Here is a 20,718-nt window from a genome sequence, read left to right as displayed (position 1 = left end):
ACATGACTGGGCTGGGGGCCAGGTCCCCAGTTGGGGGCATGTGAGGGGCAAGTGATGGATGTATCTCTTTGCCCATTGATGTTTCTCTCTCTCTCTTTCACCTTCCCTCCCCTCTCTCTCTAAAAATAAATAAATAAAATCTTTTGTAAAAAGTTTGTCAATTTACATGGTCATAAACTAAAGGGGGGTAAGTGGGGATGGGGGTAGGGTGGAGGGGAATGAAAGAGGGAATAGAACAACTGTAACAGCATAATCAATAAAAAATTTTAAAAAATAAAAGAAAAAAGAAAAAAAAGTTTGTCAATTTGATGGGCAAATAAGTAGTTTTTTGAATTTGTACATTTTTATTACTAATTGAGTGATGGTGTTCACTCTTCCCTGAAACCCTGTTTCTCCATTCTAATCATTGTCAGAAGCTTTTGTCTGAAGGGACTCTGACCTGCAGGAGTTTTCCTGTTTTTCCCTCAGCTGGTGATTGTTTAGCTACTGACTGGGCTTATTTTCTGACTGGTTGGACAAGCATGATTTGTACCTGAGTCTGCCTCCTTATCTGAGTTTCAACTGTGTGACCTTAAGCAAACTAGTTAACTTTTCTGAACCTAGATTCTGTATTCTTCAGGAAATAATAACAGTCTGATTGAACTAATGAGAACTGAATGATATAACATACCAACATGCCTGTCATCTTGTGTATGGTTACATGGTCATGTTCCTTCCTCCTGAGGTATTTATCCATGTAATGGACAACTGCAGTTTTTTTCTACATCGAGGTCAGTTCAGGTGTCCTGCATTTAACTCTGACTTGCTGCTTCAACTTTTACCTTGAGTAAGGTGTTAAGAGTCCCACAGGACAAGGCCATGGGGTACATCAGAGAGGTGAAGATTAACTCCTCCTCCCAGCCTTTCCCTACCACCCTTCCCCGTTAAATCTTATCTCCAGTTCTCTCAGGCAATCCTCATAGGAAGTGATTCTTTTTTGGTGGATTTTAGTTTGTCCCTGTCCCCATGGGGCCTTGGAACTGAAGGCAGCAGGCAGGTTTTATTATATGGGGCAGGACAGGGCTATGCTATTGCCCTCGCTGGTTCTTCTGTGTGGGCGTTTCTCGCTGGTAGGGCTGCTAAGCTACCTTTGGCTGTGTTTAGGTCCCTTGGTTTTCTATGTGTACACTGCTAGGAACCCATGTTCCCTCCTATAAGGTAGATGGAGGCAGTCTGGCTTCCTTTCCCAGATGTCTGAGGAACCAAGTTAAGTAGTGTTCTCATAGCTTTGAGACCTGGTCTGATAATTGGTTCCCATAACATTGAGTGGGCTTGCATGTGCAGAATCATGCTGTATTATACAATGTTCTCGCTCCCTGCTGGCTTTGTGTGTAGTTAGTATGTAAGGGGGTAGGAGCTTCCTGCTGGGTGCCACACAAGGACACGTGGCTTGGAGCAAGCTTGGATCACCCACCCTTGAGTAAAGGCATGTCAGATATCCTAACAGTTCCACGTATGTTCTTCTATCTGGCTGAATCCCAGAACCTGTCTGGCCTTGAAAGGTCACAAAACACCTTCATTTTATCTAATTGGGATGGACGGGGCTCTTCAGCCTTTCAAGATATTTTGGATTCTGATTCTGTTATCTATCCAGTATATTTAATATCCCTCTGAGCTTCATGTCACCTGCAGATTTGACTGCATGCTGCTTCTCCCTCCTCTAGTCATCAGTAATGATGCTGAGAAGAAAGATGCCACACACTATGGACAAGCCATTTAATCCTCACTCTCAGGCCTTCCAAGAATGGAAGTACCAATCCAGCTCCCTTGTGCTATTTGGTCCACCCAGACAGACTTCTCACTATGCAATGTCCCCATTGTTCTAGGAGGTGTTTTCCCATCACTCTAGACTGTGTACAAATTGCTCTAGACAGTTTCCCCCATCACTCTAGAAGGTGTCCCCCATCACTTTATGAGGTATCCCCCAGTGCTCTAGGCCATGTGCCCATTGCTCTAGGAGGTGCCCCATTGCTCTAAAAGGTGTCTCTATTGCTTAAGGCCATGTCCCTGTCCCTCTAGGAAGTGTCCCCCATCACTCTAGGAGGTATGCCCATTGCTCTAGGCCATGTTCCCAGTGGTCTAGGCTGTGTTCTCATTGCCTTAGGAGGTGTCCCCATCACTCTAGGAAGTGCCCCCCCCATCAATTTATGATAAAGTGAATAGGTAGGTCTGCCTGACTATTTTCTATCTGCCTGGGGTATTTTCTGGTGGCTGGTATTTCTGTTTCTAAGCACTTAGACTATAGAATTATTTCAGGGATTTGAGTCTGGATCATCAACTGTAGCTTGCAAAAATACCTTTTCTCCTTTGCTAAATTAGACATTTTCTTATCTTGGGAATCTTCCCATTTTCTTTGCATTCTTGAGATTGCCAGCTTTGAGCAAGTCTGTTCTATAAGTTAATTCAGAGCTCTGATGTGATTCTTCTGGATCAGGAGATTTGAATTCACTTAGTGTGACTGGATGTTCTCTCACAGTCTCTCCCCCAACTTGCATTTCAATTCTCTCCTGTCAGTGTTTGATTCGCCCTTTTCTTCAATTCTGAAGATTTTTCTCCTTGATAGAAAATGGGAGTTTAGTAGTTGTTTCTCTTCATTGTTTGTTAACTGAAAACCTTTCACCCCAATATGGGCCTAATCTTCTTCTTCCTATCATTCCTAATCCAATTTTAAAAGCCTGTTTTTTTTTTTCCTTTTTGTTTTTAGCATTTTCCAAACAGCTCAACTTGCCTGATCCTTTTTTTTAAACAGCCCCAGCCCACTTCTTAGTGTTCCTAGATGGTTTACGCTCTCTTGTTCTCTGTTAGATGTGCTTCTGTGAAAGCTCTGTCCACTGCCTCCAGAGACTGTCTAGATAAGGAACTCTCATAAGTTTCACTATGGGAATCCCAGGGTAGGAATTACCTCTGCATTTTTAAATTATAGCTCTCCTCCTTGGAAGATTAGATGGCATCTGAAAGAGTGAGTAGGGGCCCATCATGATCTTCAGGTACTCACCATTCTCTTACTGTTATTAAGATCCTTCATAATTATATTATTCAGAAATGTATTTTTAAAGACTCTTATCATTCTTAAGCTGTCCTATCATCACAGAGCTGTGGTTCTTGACAAGGGGCAATTTTGCCCTCCAAAGGACATTTGGTGACATCTGGAGACATACTGATTGCCCTTACTGGGGCAAAATACTATTGGTATCTTCTGGGTGGAGGTCAGGGATGATGTGCCCAGAACAGCCCCACAACAATGGATTATCCTTCATAAAGGTCAATAGTGCTGCTAACTCTGGTCATCATTGTCACTAAGGTGCCTATTCACAAGTGCAAGTTTCCTCTGGAGCAAGGGTACCTGACCTTTTGGCATCTCTGGGCGCACTGCAAGAATAAGAGTTTTCTTGGGCCACACATTAAATACACAAACACTAATGAAAACAAAAAATTCTCACAATATTTTAAGTAAATTTATGATTTTGTATTGGGCCACATTCATAGCCATCCTGGGTGTCATGCTGCCCGTGTGCTGTGGGTTGGACACTCCTGCTCTAGAGAGTCCAGGTCTAGGTGGGCCCAGATCAGGACTTTAACCAGCACACACAGATGATTCTAACCATTTGAGAAGTACTATTTTAGAATCTTGGGTTAGAGCTTAGAATTCCTTGGACTCTCTCCCCAGTGAGAGCCCCAGGCACTCCTGTGTTTAGACCTACCCTCTCCTGAACTGTCAGGAGCTCTGAGGTCAAGTGGGCTTTTTAACCTTAGGCCAACTTAGGTCTAGCTCCTTGCTTCTTTGGAGATCCCAGATTTTCATCACTATTTTCTAAAACCTCTGGGCCAAGTGAGACATTCCTCAGGTGGATTATATATCAGATTGCTGCTCAGTCACCACTGCCCCTATCCTTGTCATGATCTACTTGAGGCAAGATACTGCTCACTTTCCACTTAGGCCTAACCTTGCTTCCTCTCTCCTTCACCCTAAAGCCAGGTATGTTTTAGTATATTTGAGCTCTTAGGTTAGGTACATATGTACCTAGTTAGGAGTGTGCCTTCTAGTTAGGAGTGTGAGAAAAGTCCATAATCCTGGGGCAGCTTTTATTGCTGCTTACTCAGACATAGCTGGTCATAAGTAGCCACAGTGATATGAGTACCTTTGTGTATGTCCACTGGCTATTTCCCATCACATTGAATATCAGGGATTGCAAAGCATTTTAGGATATTCAGATACTGGGGTGGAGGCTACATGGGCCTGTCATCTTCTCTAGAGGAGAACCTATGGTAGAGCTGGTCCAGGGCCACAGTACTGCTTGCTCTTCTTGTGTTGTCTGAAGGAGATGTGGTGATTGCTCAAATGTATTATGTACAGAGTTTGTTTGTCTTTCCACTCTTTCCTGAAGACCTCTCCCTGCCTTGCTTCATTTGTTTGTTCTTTTTAGTCCATTATTCATTGCATGCTTCACTGATATTACCAGTGGTATTGGCAGAGTAAGAGCTGAAGGGGGAAGACTTCATCATCTGAGCTCAGAAAGACCTCAAGCACACCCAGATTCCGGGTCCAAGATGCTAGTTCAACTAAGGACTGGTTCAGGTAGTTCACCAAAAAGAACTAATCCATAGGGCCATGTCTCACTGGAGGACCACGATAAGACCTTCTGGTTGTCCACACCCCTTTTCTGGCATCTGCTGTCCTGGCAGCTACCACTGCTGAACAGAGAGCTATGGCCTTAGAGCAGCTTTCAGATGACCACCTGTATATGCCATTTGCCAAGTGCCTAAGAACCAGGCATTCCCTTGAGGCTTTATCTGCCATCACACAGATCTTGTTACATGGATACAGTCATTCCCATTGGCCAGGTAAGGACTTGGGACCTCAGGAACTATAAGAAACTTGTGCAAGGCTACCAGGCTCATAAGTAGTGGAGGTGAGATTTATACCTGGTGCTGGCCAATTTCAGAATCTTTAGTCTGACCTCCACTGTTCAAGCTGTAATGTGTTTATCTTTGTGAAGGGCAGGCAGGAATGTGTCACAAATGGAAATGGCCACACCCCTGCAGAAGCAACCATGTTGCACTGCCTGTTCTGCATCCAGACTGTGTCATCTCTGGATTATAGTTATGTCCTGTTCTTGTGAAATGCTTGTCTGGGAGCTCTAGTTGCTGTAGACTGTCCTTCTGAAGCAGTCTGTGGTTTACATGAATACTTGCATAGTGGTTTAGTGTTTACCTACAGTTTTGTTCCTGCTTTTAGGATCACAGTAAAGTCTAACCCAGAAGAAGCCTTAGGAACAAGAGTGAGTCACTGATTCAGGAAGAAGAAGTCAGAGTTGAGGGTTAAGTGGCTCATGCCTGTACCAATGGGCCTGACCAGAAGCAGCGGTACCAAGAGTTGTGCAAGGCCATACATAGAGGCAGTTCCATGTAGAGAGCTCACCATCACCTCAGACTGCCATCTTCCCTGGTAATGTAAAGTGCATGGCCCCACTTGTCACCCATGTTGGAAAACTCAAGCTCTGTTGGTGTCTTTTCTTTCCCTGTCTCTGTATTTTCTACATTCATTACCACAATTCCAAAATAGTTAAAATCTATCTCTTCCTCCTGTCTTCAACACCTGGTCATGTTACCCAGAGGAGAGCAATCATTCCTAATGTTCTCCTTGCCTTTAGTGGCAGTCCCCAACTGTAGATTACTCACTGCCACAAACTGACTTGGCTGGTCCCATGTTCAAAAAGATGGTACTCATCTTTATGGCCTGAACTTCACAGTCTCAGCACTCAGCCTGTGCCTGACATCTCCTTGGTTTCCACAGCCCCAGTTCATACCCGCCAGATCAGGAAGTGATTCTTACTCCCATCTTAGCACTAGAGATCAAGAATCCAGAGCAGGAAAAAAAAAAGAGGAAGCAGAAGGGTATTCTGTGAAATGGTAGCCCTCCAGCACAGGTCCTTAGGGAGCCTAAAGACCCTGTTGTCCTTCCCCCACAAGGGGGCCAGCCACCACAGGTCTCTACAGAGGGAAAGGCTTCCTACTTCTCATCAATAGCAACTAACATCCATCACTGGATATTGGCAGACTATAGGGGGACAAGGGCAGGTACCTGGTTCACACTACATTTATTTCTTAATTGTTTTTTTTAATCCTCTCCTGAGAATATATATATCGATTTTTTTAGAGAGAGAGAGATAAAGGGAGAGAGACAGAGACAGTTGCTCTCTCACATTGATGTGAGAGAGAAACATTGATCAGTTGTCTCTCATACATACCCAGACCAAAGATCAAACCCAACAACCTAGGTATGTGCCTTGACTGGGTATCAAACCCAACAACATTTTGGTGTATGGGATGATACTCCAACCAACCGAGCCACCAGCTAAAGTGGTTCCTACTGCATTTAAAAACCACACCAAGGCTTCCAGTCAAGATAACAGTGTAGGTAAATGTGGTACTCACATTCTCCCACAACCACATCAAAATTACAAGTAAACTACAGAACAACAATTATTCAGAACTACCTGAAATCTAGCCAACAGAAGTTCTACAGCTAAGTATATAAAGAAGAAGCTACATTGAGACTGATAGGAGGTGTAAAGAGCAGAATGTGCTACATATATTAGATAAAAATTGGAAGAGATATCTCAGCTATGGATGGAGCTTACCCCTGAAGAGTGAGGGGTCCCAGCCCCCCCAGCCCTGAGTTCCAGTGCCAGGAAGAGAAGTCTCCATGACTTCTGACCATAAAAACCAGCAGGGATTGTGGCTGAATGAGACAGAGGGCTTCTAGAATCTCAGGTACTTTCTCTTAAAGCACCTGTGCACATAGTTACTTGGACTCACTCCTTATGAGTTCTAGCACTAGGGCAGCAGCTCAAAAGGCACCAAGGGACATAGATGGAGGAACTGAGTTAACTAGCATCAGGGCAAGAACTGTAGAGGCAGCATTCTACCAGAGAGAAATGCTGGCAGAGGCCAGTTTATTTTCTGAGCCCTTCCCTCATAGAACTGGCAGGTGGGTGCCATATCTGAGTCTCCATCAACCTGGTTCACACTGTTTGCCCTGCCCTGGTGATTCCCTGAGATCCTTCCCCACCTAATTTGCAGGCCCTCCCAAGATTTTTCCACTGGTTTTCCATACAAATGGCCTGTCTTGGATCATGCATCAGACTTTCCTAAAATCTCTCAAACAAGCAGCATCTGGATATAATGTGTTTCCTAATTCTCACTAAGTATCCCCAGGCCTGGACATAGTGCAGCCATCCTTGGTTCACAATTTGGCCTCTCCTGGGCACTTCCATGACCAGCACAAGTAGCACCCATCTCCAGATTGCCTTGTAGCTCATTCTGGGTGGCCCTAGGCTAAACACAAGTGGAACCTGACTTTGGTATGCACCTGCTTGGATGTCCCAGAGCCAGCACACCCAGTTCACAGCTTCACAACACACAGAAGCACCACACAACCACTCCCAAAAGTGACACACTCAGGGGGCAGACTCAGTGGGCGCCAGACCCCACTGAAATAAGTCCTGTTCAGTCAGGTGGGCCCTTGCACAGCTGATTCTCCAAGGTATTTTGAGCTGGTACTTGCAGTCAATCATTCTGGTAGTAAATCCCTCCCATTGAGGTACCAACAGCAAACAAAGCTCAACTACAACAGGAGGGTGCATACATTCCACACAGTGGATGGCACACTTGGAGTGCCCATCTTGAATGTGCCACTGGACATAATAGGAAATCTGTTACATTAGGCCACTCTACCAAGTTCAGGAGATGTAGCAGCTCTAACAAATATATAAAAACAAACACAGAGAAGCAGCAAAAATGAGTAGTCATAGAAACAGATCCCAAGTCAAAGAACAAAAAAAAAAAAAGAATTAAGTGAAATTCAGTAAAACAAACTAACAGATACAAAATTCAAAGCAATGGTTATAATAATGCTCAGGAACTTACTGAGAGCTCCAACAGCATTAAAAAAGGACATGGAAACCATAAAAAATAACCAGTTGGAAATAAAAAATAATTTAGAAGGAATCAACAGTAAAGAAGATGAAGACAAGAATCAGTTCAGCTATTTGAAATATAAGAAAGCAAAAAACAGCAAGAACAGAAAAAAAAATTTTTAATGAAGATAGTGTAAGGAGCCTCTTGGACAACTTAAAGCATACCAGCACTTGTATCATGGGGTTGCTGGAAGGAGAAGAAAGAGCAAGAAATTGAAAATCTGTTTGAAAAAAAAATAATGACAGAAAACTTCCCTAAGCTGGTAAATGTACTAGACACACAAGTCCAGGAAGCACAGAGAGACCAAAACAAGATGAATCCAAAGAGATCCACACCAAGGCACATCAGTGTTAAAATGCAAAAGGTAGTGGGGCAACCAATTTTGGGGGGAGCAAGGGGCAGGGGAGGCTGGGATGGGAGAAATAGACAAAAAACTGTACTTGAAAAATAACTAAAAATTAATTTAAAAAAATAAAAACAAAAAAATAAATAAAATGCAAAAGGTTAAAGACAAAGAGAGAATCTTAAAAGCAGCAAGAGAAAAGCAGTTAGTTACCTACAAGGGAGCTGCCATAAGACTGTTAGCTGATTTCTCAAAAGAAACTTTGCAGGCCAGAAGGAATTGACATGAAATATTCAAAGTGATGAAAAGCAAGGACCTACAACCAAGATTTCTCTATCCAGCAAAGCTATTATTTATAATTGAAGTACTTGTAAAGAGCTTCCCAGACAAGAGAAAGCTAAAAAAGTTCACCACCACCAAACCAGTATTACATGAAATGTTAACAGCTCTCAAAGAAGAAGAAGGGGGAGGGGGAGGAGGAGGGAGGAGGAGGGAAGAAGAAAAATATAAACAATAAAATGGCAATAAGTACATATTTATCAACAATTGAATCTTAAAAACAAAATACAAAAACAAGCATAACAAACAAACTCATAGATACAGAGAACATTTTGGTGGTTGCCAGATGGGAGGAAGTTTGGGTGATGGGTAGAAAAGGTGAAGGGATTAAGAAGTACAAATTGGTAGTTACCAAATATCACAGGGATGTAAAGTACAACAAAGGGAATATAGTCAATAATATTCTAATTCTAATGCTATGTATGGTGTCAGATGGGTATGAGATTTATTGGGATGATGACCTAGTAAGTTATATAAGGACTAATCACTGGGGCACACACCTGAAACTAAAATAATATTCTATGTCAACTGTAATTGAGACATAAGAGCAATCATTAAATAAAAAGAGAAGAAAAAATGTCAGAGCCTTACCTCAGACATTCAGAGCACCGGCAGTGATGTTCAGGGCAACGGTTGTGAAGAAGTGGGTTTCTTCTATGGGATGAAAACCTTTAGGATCCCATACTTTCTGCAGTTCTCCTAGGAGGAGAATATAGGTTGTTTCACTGTCTTTTATTAAAATAATGAGACTTGCCAAATATTTTGATATGCTATTTGTATCTGATGAGAAAACTGGCTAACAGTAAAATAAGTAGTATATATAGCAGAATCTGCAATTTTGCTTCTGGTTGCTGACTATTAGCTGGTAATTTTGCCTAATCTAGAATAATGTTACTTACTGGATACTTACTTTGTGCCAGTCACTGTGTGGCTCATTTAGCCTGCTACCTTATAGATATTCAGTAAATGCTTATTGTTTGACTCATATGCAAGTCAGAAAGGGTTCGCAGCCAACTTGGAGGGAAATCTGCTTTCTAATCAAGTTTTTTGCCAATCCCAGTATGCAATGGTGGACATGACTTGCATTGTCTAGGGATGGAGGGTAGATGGGGCTAGAAAAGCGTCCTGGTGAGTTCAAATGGTACAAAAGCAGCAGAAAGCTATTTGAGAATAAAGTGAGTTTGAAGTTTTCTGAGCCTTTTGCGAAGAAACTGAGCTAAATTTCCAAGATTCCAGAGACGTTTGCCCACATGTAGGAACTGTGTATAAGGCTAATCTGGCAGATTAGCCTACCAGAACTGTGACAGTGTTGTGTTGTCATTTTTGGGATTTGTATTTTGTGGCATTTTAAAAGATATGGTGATGTATAATGGTTAACATTTTAAGTTGTCAGCAGTGTTTATTGCAGATATCTCACTTCCCTCATGAATATGTGATCTTAAAAGTATAGGCAGCACTTTTGTGATATTAATTATATCCTATGACCACTTCCATGCCCCACCTCTACAGTGTACTTAAATGTACTTCATTGGAAAATGGAATTTCCTTCACAGAAATTAATTTTAAAACAAACTCTTAACAGAATGCATTTATTCCATTAAAGTAAACATCCTTTTCTTTATTTTACATTTACTCTCAAATATGTTTATGATTGGAGGAAGAATAAGAATTATGAGGAAGCCTTGATTGGTGTGGCTCAGTGGGTTGGGCATTGTCTTGCAAACTGAAAGATCACCAGTTCAATTCCCAGTCAAGGCATATGCCTGGGTTGCAGACCAGGTCCCTGCTTGGGGGCATACAGGAGGCAACTGATCAATGTTTCTCTCACACATTGCTGTTTCTCTTCCTCTCTCTCTCTTCTTCCCTTGCCCTCTCTCTAAAAATAAATGAATAAAATCTCTTCTAAAATAAAAGAATTATGAGGAAAACAAGTAGAAAACTGGATCGATACAGTTTAAAGAGGGAAAACAGATGAATGGTTCAACAGATTGAGGAATATGAGCAGAATGTAGGGAACAGGTTTAAACAGGATTAGAGATGCATCAAAGGAGTTTTGATATGAGAAACATGGAGACTATGAAGATATGAAGTTGCTGGACTATGAATGATCAACTGATGACTGTGATCCTGAAGCCAAAATCACACCTTGGCTGAAGTAAAAAGAAAAGATACAAATGTGTGAATCGTCTGAAACTCAGGAAGAATAAACCAGAAACTAATGAGATGGTTACCTACAGAGTATGCATGACAGTAGAGTGGGAAGACAGGGAAGGAAAGGGACCTCTGAGTGTACTTTTTATATATAGTTTGACTTCTAAACATATTAATATTTTGCTTATTCAAAAGTTAAATCAACAAAGATAGGGTTAAAAACTACTGTTGGGTTGGCCTAAAAGTTAATTTTTTAATTAATTTTATTTAGTTATTTTTCAAGTACAGTTTTTTGTCTATTTTTCCCATCCCAGCCTCCCCCGCCCCTTGCTCCCCACCTCCCTCCCATTTCCACCCCCCTTAGTTCTCGTCCCTGAGTCCTTCCTATTTGTTCCTCCAAATCCCTTCCCCCTTTTTCCCCTTAACTTCCCTTCCTTCTCCCCTCTGGTCACTATCCCCTTGTTCTCTATTTCAGTGTCTTTGTTGTTTTTTTTTTCTGCTTGCTTGTTTGTTTTGTTGTTTAGCTTCCTGTTAAAGGTGAGATCATATGGTATTTGTCTTTCAGCACCTGGCCTATTTCACTCAGCATAATGCTTTCCAATTCCATCCATGTTGTTGCAAAAGGTAGTAGCTCCTTCTTTCTCTCTGCAGCATAGAATTCCATTGTGTATATGTACCACAATTTTTTGGATCCATTCATTTACTGATGGGCACCTAGGTTGCTTCCAACTCTTGGCTATTGTAAATTGTGCTGCTATGAACATTGTGGTGCATAGGTTCTTTGATATTGATGTTTTAGGATTCTTAGGATATAATCCCAGCAGTGGAATTGCTGGGTCAAAAGGCAGGTCGATATTTATTTTTCTGAGAAAATTCCATACTGTTCTCCATAATGGTTGTACCAGTCTGCAATCCCACCAACAGTGAACTAAGTACCCCTTTTCCCCACACCCTCTCCAACATTTGTTGTTTGTTGCTTTGTTTATGACAGCCATCCTGACTGGTGTAAAGTGGTATCTCATTGTGGTTTTAATTTGCATCTCTCTAATAGCTAACGATATTGAGCATCTCTTCATGTATCTCTGAATGTTCTGTATGTTCTTCTTGGAGAAGTGTCTGTTCAAGTCCTTTTCCCATTTTTTAATTGGGTTGGTGTCTTCTTAGAGTGGAGTCCTGTAAGTTCTTTGTATATTTTGGAGATTAAACCTTTGTCTGAGGTATCATTGGCAAATATGTTTTCCCATACAGTTGGTTGTCTTGCTAATTTAATACTGTTTTCTTTGGCCACGCAGAAGCTTTTTATTTTGATGAGATCCCATTTGTTTATTCTTTCCTTTACATTCCTTGCTCTAGGGGACATATCAGTAAAAATGTCGCTGCGTGGAATATCTGAGATTTTCTTGCCAATGTTCTCCTCTAGGACTTTAATGGTGTCATGACTTACATTTAAGTCTTTTATCCACCTTGAATTTATTTTGGTGTATGGTGTAAGTCTGTGCTCAAGTTTCATTTTTTTGCACGTAGCTGTCCAGTTCTCCCAAAACCATTTGTTGAAGAGGCTATCTTTACTCCATTTTATGTTACTGCCCCCTTTGTCGAATATTAATTGACTGTAGAGAGTTGGGTTGATTTCTGGGCTCTCTGTTCTGTTCCATTGGTCTATGTGCCTGTTTTTATGCCAGTACCAGGCTGTTTTGATTACAGTGGCCTTATAATACAGTTTGATATCAGGTATTGTGATCCCTCCTACTTTGTTCTTCTTTCTCACAAGAGCAGTTGCTATTCGGGCTCGTTTATGGCTCCATATAAATTTTCAAAGTGTTTGTTCTATGTCTGTGAAATATGCCATTGGTACTTTAATAGGTATTGCATTAAATCTGTATATTGCTTTGGGTAGTATGGACATTTTGATGATGTTAATTCTTCCAATCCATGAACAAGGTATATGTTTCCATTTGTTTGTGTCTTCCTTGATTTCTTTCTTCAGTGCTGTGTAGTTTTCTGCATACAGGTCTTTTACCTCCTTGGTTAGGTTTATTCCCAGATATTTTATTTTTCTTTTTGCTATATCAAATGAAATTTTTTCCTTGATTTCTGCTTCTGCTGATTCATTGTTCGTATATAAAAATGCCTTTGATTTCTGGATATTGACTTTGTATCCTGCTGTTTTGCCAAATTCATTAATAGTTCGAGAAGTTTTGGGGTAGAGTCTATAGGATTTTCCATGTACACTATCATGTCATCTGCAAACAGTGACAGTTTTGCTTCCTCCTTTCCTATTTGGATGCCTTTTATTTCCTTTTCTTGCCTGATCGCTGTGGCTAAAACTTCCAATACTATATTGAATAGAAGTGGTGAAAGTGGACATCCTTGTCTTCTTCCTGATCTTAGTGGAAAAGCTTTTAGTATTTTCCCATTGAGTATGATATTGGCTGTAGGTCTCTCATATATGGCCTTTATTATTTTGAGAAATGCTCCCTGTATTCCCACTTTGCTGAGTGTTTTTATCATAAATGGGTGTTGTACCTTATCGAAAGCTTTTTCCGCATCTATTGATATGATCATGTGATTTTTGTCTTTGCTTTTGTTTATGTGATGTATTACATTTACTGATTTGCGAATATTGAGCCATCCTTGCATCCCTGGGATGAATCCCACTTGAACATGGTGTATGATCTTTTTGATATATTGTTGGATGCGATTTGCCAATATTTTGTTGAGGATTTTAGCATCTATGTTCATCAGTGATATTGGCCTGAAGTTTTCTTTCTTTGTTGTGTCTCTATCTGGTTTTGGAATTAAGATGATGCTGGCTTCATAAAAAGAATTTGGGAGTGTTCCATCCTTCTGGATTTTTTGGAATAGTCTCTGGAGAATAGGGGTTATCTCTTCCTTAAATGCTTTGTAGAATTCTCCTGTGAACCCATCTGGTCCAGGGCTTTTGTGTGATGGCAGTTTTTTTATTGCTGCTTCAATTTCTTTTCCTGTTATTGGTGTATTTAGATTTTCTGCTTCTTTATCACTGAGTTTTGGAAGATTGTATTTTTCTAGAAATGTGTCCATTTCCCCTAGGTTCTCAAATTTCTTGGCATACAGTTCTTCATAGTAATTTCTTACAATCCCTTCTATTTCTGTGGTATCAGTTGTAATCTCTCCTTTTTCATTTCTGATTGTGTTTATTTGTGTCCTCTCTCTTCTTTTCTCGATGAGCCTACTTAAAGGCTTGTCTATTTTGTTTATCTTCTCAAAAAACCAACCCCTGGATTCATTGATCCTTAAAATTGTGCTTTTAGTTTCTATGTCATTTAATTCTGCTCTAATCTAGGTTATTTCCTTCCTTCTGCTTGCTCTGGACTGTCTTTGTTGTTGTTCCTGGAGTTCTTGCAGGCGTAGGGTTAGGTTGTTTGTTTGAAATGTTTCTATCTTCTCTAGGTAGGCCTGTATTGCTATAAACTTCCCTCTCAGGACTGCCTTGGCTGTGTCCCATAAGTTTTGGGTTGTTGTGAGATCATTTCCATTTGTTTCCAGAAACGTTTTGATTTCTTCCCTAATTTCATTCTTGACCCATTCGTTGTTTAAGAGCATACCATTCAGTCTCCATGATTTTGGGTGCTTTGGGTTTTTTTCTTTGGGGTTGGTTTCTAATTTCAGTCCCTTGTGGTCAGAGAAGATGCTTGGTATAATTTCAATTTTCTTGAATTTATTGAGGCTTGTTTTGTGTCCTATCATGTGTTCTATCTTTGAAAATGTTTCATGTGCGTTTGAAAAGAATGTGTATTTAGCTTCTTTGGGATGAAGGGCTCTATATATATCAGTTAAGTCCATTTCATCTAGGGTGTTGTTTAATGCCACAATATCTTTGTTGATAATTTGTTTGGAAGATCTGTCCATTTTTGATAGTGGGGTGTTCAAATCCTCTACCATAACTGTGTTGCTTTTAATATCTTTCTTGAAGTCCTCTAAGATTTCCTTGATATATTTGGGTGCCCCTATGTTTGGTGCATATATGTTTACAATGTTAATGTCTTCTTGGTGGATTCTTCCCTTGAGTATAATGAAGTGACCTTCTGGGTCTCTCTTTATGGCCTTTTTTTTGAAGTCTATTTTGTCCAATATGAGAATTGCTACCCCAGCTTTTTCGTCTTGTCTGTTTGCTTGGAAAACTTGTTTCCAGCCTTTCACTTTTAGTCTGTGATGGTCTTTTGTCCTGAGGTGGGTCTCTTGTAGGCAGCATATGTGTGGGTCATGCTTTCTTATCCGTTGAGCTATTCTGTGTCTTTTGATTGGAGCATTTAATCCATTTATGTTTAAGGTTATTATTGATAGGTACTTATTCCTTGCCATTTTTGTACCTGTGTTCCTCTCTTTCTCCCTCTTATCCTTCCTTCCCTTAAAGCAGTCCTTTTAGTATTTCTTGTAGAGCTGGTTTGGTGGAGGCATATTCTTTTAGACTTCTTTTGTCTTGGAAGCTCTTTATTTGGCCATCTGTCTTGATTGAGAGCCTTGCTGGGTAAAGTAGCCTTGGCTGTAGGCCTCTGGTTGTCATTACTTGAAATATTTCTTGCCATTCTCTTCTTGCTTGAAGTGTTTCCATTGAGAAGTCAGTAGCTAACCTTATTGGGGCTCCCTTGTATGTTATTTCTTTTTTTCTCCCTTGCTGCCTTTAAGATTCTCTCTTTGTCTTGGAATTTTGCCATTTTGATGATGATGTGTCTTGAAGTGGGCCTCCTTGGGTTCTTCTGGGTTGGGACTCTCTGTTATTCCTGGATTTGTGAGACCTTTTTCTCTTATCAAATTAGGGAAATTTTCTCTCATTACTCGTTCAAATAAGTTTTCTATCCCTTGTTCTTTTTCTTCTCCTTCTGGTATTCCTATTATTCGGATATTATTACGTTTCATATTGTCTTGCATTTCTCTTAATCCCTCTTCATTCTTTCTGAGCCTCTTTTCATTTTCTTGCTCTTTCTGTGAGATGCTTTCTACCTTCTACTCTAACTCACTAATCCTATCCTCTGCTTCATCTGTCCTACTCTGGAAACTTTCTTCTGTGTACTTCAATTTGGAAATTGTGTTCTTCATTTCCTCTTGTCTCTTGCTGACAGTCTCCATTTCCTTTTTGATGTTGCTGTAGTTTGCAGAGAGATCATTATAGTTCCCCTGTAGTTTCTGGTAGTTCACTGTGAGGTCTTTGAACTTCATAATAACCAGTGCTTTGAATTCACTGTCTGATAGTTGATCAGCCTCTATTTCATCTAACATTCTTTCTGAAGTTTCTGTTTTTTCTTTCATTTTGGGATTGTTTCTTTGTCTTCCCATTGTTTGAGACTCTTCTTGTTAGTCTCTGCTTCTAAAATTGATCTGTTCTTTTTTTTTTTTAGGAAACCCTGGTTTTATGGTGTAAACTTCTCTGGTATGATCCTTGAGAAGTTCAGTGGTGCAGACTCCTTGAAGTTTCTTGATGTTCTTCATCTCCACCTACACTCATGCTGGTCCTCGCACTGGTCCCTGCGTTGGTCCCCTACCACTGCTGAATGTCCCGGCTCTAGTTGCCGCCTCCTCAAGCACCCAGGCCCCTTACTACGGCAGTGGCACAGAGGCTGGGAATGTCCTGGCTCCCATATCTGCCGCCCAGGGCCGTCACGGGGGTTTGGAATGTCCCGGTTTCCATACCTGACTCCCCGGCATCTAGTCCTGTCTCTATGGCAGTGGCACAGAGTCTTAGAAAGTCCCAACTTCCGTACCTGATTCCCCAGTGTCCAGTCCCGTCGCTATGGCAGCAGCACAGGGGCTGAGAAAGTCCCAGTTCCCGTAGAGGGCTCCTCTGCCATCCAGGGCTGTCTCAGGGGTTTGGAGTGTCCCGGTTTCCGTACCTGACTCCCCGGCGTCCAGTCCTGTCGCTATGGCAGTGGCACAGGATCCGAGAACTTCCCGGCTCCCGTAGCTGGCTCCTCTGCTGCGTCACAGGTGTTTGGAGAGTCCCGGTTTCAGTACCTGACTCCCTGGTGTCCAGTCCCATCGCTATGGCAGCGGCACAGGGTCTGTGAACGTCCCGGCTCCTGTAGCTGGCTCCTCAGGGCCCAGGCCTGTCTATTGGTGGCGTCACAGGGGCCTTTGGTGTCCCAGCCCCTGCAACTGACCCTTCCGTTGCCCAGGCTGGTACCTATGGCATCGGCACAAGGGCCGAGAATGTCCCCGCTCCGGTTCCTGACTCCTCTGTCTCCCAGGACCGACACAGAGGCTTGGAGTGTCTGGCTTCCGTACCTGACTCCCCGGCTCCCAGGCCTGTTGCTCTGGTGGCAGCACAGGGGCCACGTGAGACCCAGCTCCAGTAGCTGACTCTGCCGCCGTCTGGTGCCTCAGCGTCGTCACAATCTCTGGTCTTTTAACTTCATAAATGCTGGGCATCCGATGGTTTATTGCGATGTTTCTCTATAGATCTGCCAGGATTTTCACCCATGAGTACAGGAGCTAGTATCAGCTCCATCTTACTCTGTCGCCATCTTCCCAGCATCCCCCGAAAAGTTAATTTTTTTTCCCCATAAGATGGCTCTAGTAGTGCTTAGTTGTCTTTATCTTCATTTGAAACAATTGTGTTAGATTGCATTGTGACAGCTGTCATATCATCATGCATTTTTTAAAAAACTTAAAATTGGTGAATTTATGTGTAGCCATTTTAATATTGAAGATGGAAGAAAATATGCGACATTTTTGGCATGTTTTGCTTTAATATTTCAAGAAAGGTAAAACTATAACTGCAATGCAAAAAATGATTTGTGCGGTGTATGGAGAATGTGTCAAAAGTGGTTCATGAAATTTCATGCTGGAGATTTTTCACTGGATGATGCTCCATGGTCAGGTAGACCAGTTGAAATTGATAGTGATCAAATCATGACATTAATTGAGAATAATAAATGTTCTGTCATGTAGGAAATAGCCAACATACTCAAAATATCCAAATCAATACAATTATTGGTGAAAATGAAAAATGTGTCTTTTATTTTATAGAATAAACTAAATGGACTTTTTGGCCAGCCCAATACAAACAAATAAATGAGCCTCAATATATTTCAAATAGATGCCACCCCACACAGAAGTCACAATATTAATTTAAGTGGACTTATAGTCTGGGCAAGATGGCTGAACTTAATCTCTCCCTGTTTATTCCCAGTAACTAAGCTGGGAGGCAACCATAGAAGAACTCTAAAATGTAGGAAGAAGAAAGTAGACTTCCTAGGGATCCTGGACTGGAAGAATAACAGAGCATGGTACCTTATGAGGTCCCACACAATAACAGAAAGCAACCCAGTGCCATTATCTCTGGTCCCCAATCCTAGTGGCAGACAACTGCCCAAGCAGGCTTGTTGCTCCACCAGATTCACTGCAAGTCCCACAGCACGTAGGTCCAGCAACACCAGCAAGGGGATCAAGTGGGGATCCCAATGACAAGTATCCCCTAGAAGTACTCTTTGTCCCTGAAGGCCAGAGACTCCCATCATACAATAAGTGTGACACTCCAAGTGGCTCAACAGCACCAACAGGATCATGCTACAAGGGTCCCTGGTGGGAATACTTTGTCCAGTCAATCAGGGACTCCCCTTTCTACCTAGAGACCACAGGTGGTTAGGAAGCACTGGCCGTGGAAGTTTCTTTGTTCTGTGGATCAGAAAAATCTCTCACCCAGAAGCAACTGAGGAGGATATTCTGCCACAAGTTTCCAGGATAGTGTTCTTTACTTCCCCTTTAGATATTTAAGGGGAAATATCTGATTTCCCCTTAATGCCTAAAGGATAGTTTTACTGGGTGTAGAATTCATGACTAACATTTTTTTTAATTTCAGCATTTGAAAAATATGTCATTTCCTTCTTGCTGCCATGGTTTTAAATGAGATTCCACTGTCATTCAAATTGGTGTTACTTTATAACTAATATGTTGATTTTCTCTGATGCTTTCAAGATTTTTAAATTTAGTTTTCAGAACTTTCATTATTATGAGTCTAGGTGTACATTTCTTTGGGTTTATCTTTTTCAGTTTGCTCAGCTTCTTGAATCAGAGCCTTTATTCCACTACTTTGGTCTGCTTGGTTCATCTGAGTTCACTGGGGTGCTTGCGAATCTCTGTTAGGGTTGCCTGTAGGAGCAGACAGTGCTTCCCTGGGCTGTGAAGACAAAGATTGCTTCCTTGCCAGCCACTTGTGGGGAAATCCTTCCTGCCAGTGTCAGGCCTCCTAGGGCATCCAGGTGGGTGATGAGAGTCTTGACCAATAGGACATAAAGAATTACAGGAAACAGACAATTTGCTGCTAGTTAACCTACCTTTAAAGAATGGCTAAAGTAAGTTCTTCAAACGAAAAGAAAATGATATAAAAAATAATCTTGGAACATAAAAATCTGAGAACAATGAAGAAAGCAAAAATTATATAAATAGATTTTTCTTGTGAGTTTTATAATCATATTTAATGATTGAAAAAATATTTTACTGTCTGATGTGGGACAAATGTATGCTTGAAAGTGCTCAAAGCAAAGGATTTGGAAAATAGAAGAAAATAACCTAAATGGGTGTAAGGGTTTCATCCTTTAAGTTGTAAAACACTATTACCAGTAGATTGTGGTGAGTTACTTATTCATATTGTAATATGTAGTGTAGTCACTGAGAGAATTATATGAGTATGCTCAAAACCTATTAATGAATCAACATGGAATCATATGAAATGTTTAAATAACATAGGAAGGCAAGAAAAGAGAAATGGAGAATGAGAAAATGAGGGAACAAAAAGAAAATATTTAATAAAATGGCAGACTTAGGCTCTAACATGTCAATAATTACTTTACAGTAAGTGGTCAGATTTACCAATTAAAAGACAGAGATTGCCAGAGTAGATTAAACAAACATACTCACAACTATGCTGCCTATAAGAAACTCAGTTCAAATACATTGACATAAGTTGAAATTAAAAGGATGAAAAAAAGATGTCAACATTTATCAAAAAAGTAGAAGTAGCCATATTAGTATCAATATTAAAATACTTTAGAGCAAAGAAAATTAGCAGAAAACTATCAAAGAAGATCGTATGATGGTAAAAGTTACCAATCCACCAGGAAGACATAACAATCCTAAATGTGTATGCAATCAAAGAATAGAATCTTAGAATACATGGAGCAAAAACTAATAGAGCCCTGGCCAGGTAGCTCAGTTAGTTAGAGCATTGTCCTTATATGTCAAAGTTGTGGTTTTGATTCCCTAGTTAGGGCACATGTGAAAATCAACCAGTGAATGTATAAGTGGGTGGAACAATGGATCTCTGTCTCTCCCTCTCTTTCTCTCTCATCAATAATTAAAGACTGATAGGGCTGAAAGGAGAAATACACAAATCTAAAATAATTGTTGGGGGTATATCAACACCCCCTTTTCAGCAACTAGTTGGAAAATCATTAAGGATATGAAAGATCTAAGTGACACAACAAATCCACAAGCTCTAACATATAAAGGATACTCTAACAATAACATAATTTATATTTTTTCAAACACTCCTGGAACCAAGATAGACTATATCTTGAACCATAAAACAAACCTTAGCAAATTTATAATAATTGAAATCACCATTGACGCAGACACTGGCCTGCAGTGTCCGCAGCATTGTGGATGAGACACAACAAATTCACATCGACCTCCAAAGTCCTGTGTAGGAAAAGGGACGGCATGACCACCCTCTCCAGAAGAGAGCTCCTTGGAGCACCTTCACCACTCTCTCAAGAGGAGAGCACCCTCATCCTTCCCTTGACAGGCTTTGATTTGGTTTAATTTGCATAGGAATATGGGGTATATATGTAAAGCACATCAATCATTGTGAGGTAGAAATGATTAAACAA

At 40.9% G+C, this 20,718-nt stretch overlaps 1 protein-coding gene across 1 annotated transcript in view; it reads left to right on the top strand.

The window, feature by feature from the left end:
• Positions 1-20,718, top strand: part of CHCHD6 (coiled-coil-helix-coiled-coil-helix domain containing 6) — a 365,550-nt gene that overhangs the window by 221,357 nt on the left and 123,475 nt on the right.

The sequence above is a fragment of the Artibeus jamaicensis genome, unplaced genomic scaffold (assembly GCF_021234435.1).
Source record: "Artibeus jamaicensis isolate MK-2021 breed Jamaican fruit bat unplaced genomic scaffold, CSHL_Jam_final contig_558, whole genome shotgun sequence".
NCBI classification, from domain to species: Eukaryota; Metazoa; Chordata; class Mammalia; order Chiroptera; family Phyllostomidae; genus Artibeus; species Artibeus jamaicensis.
This window is presented reverse-complemented; position numbering and strand designations above follow the sequence as displayed.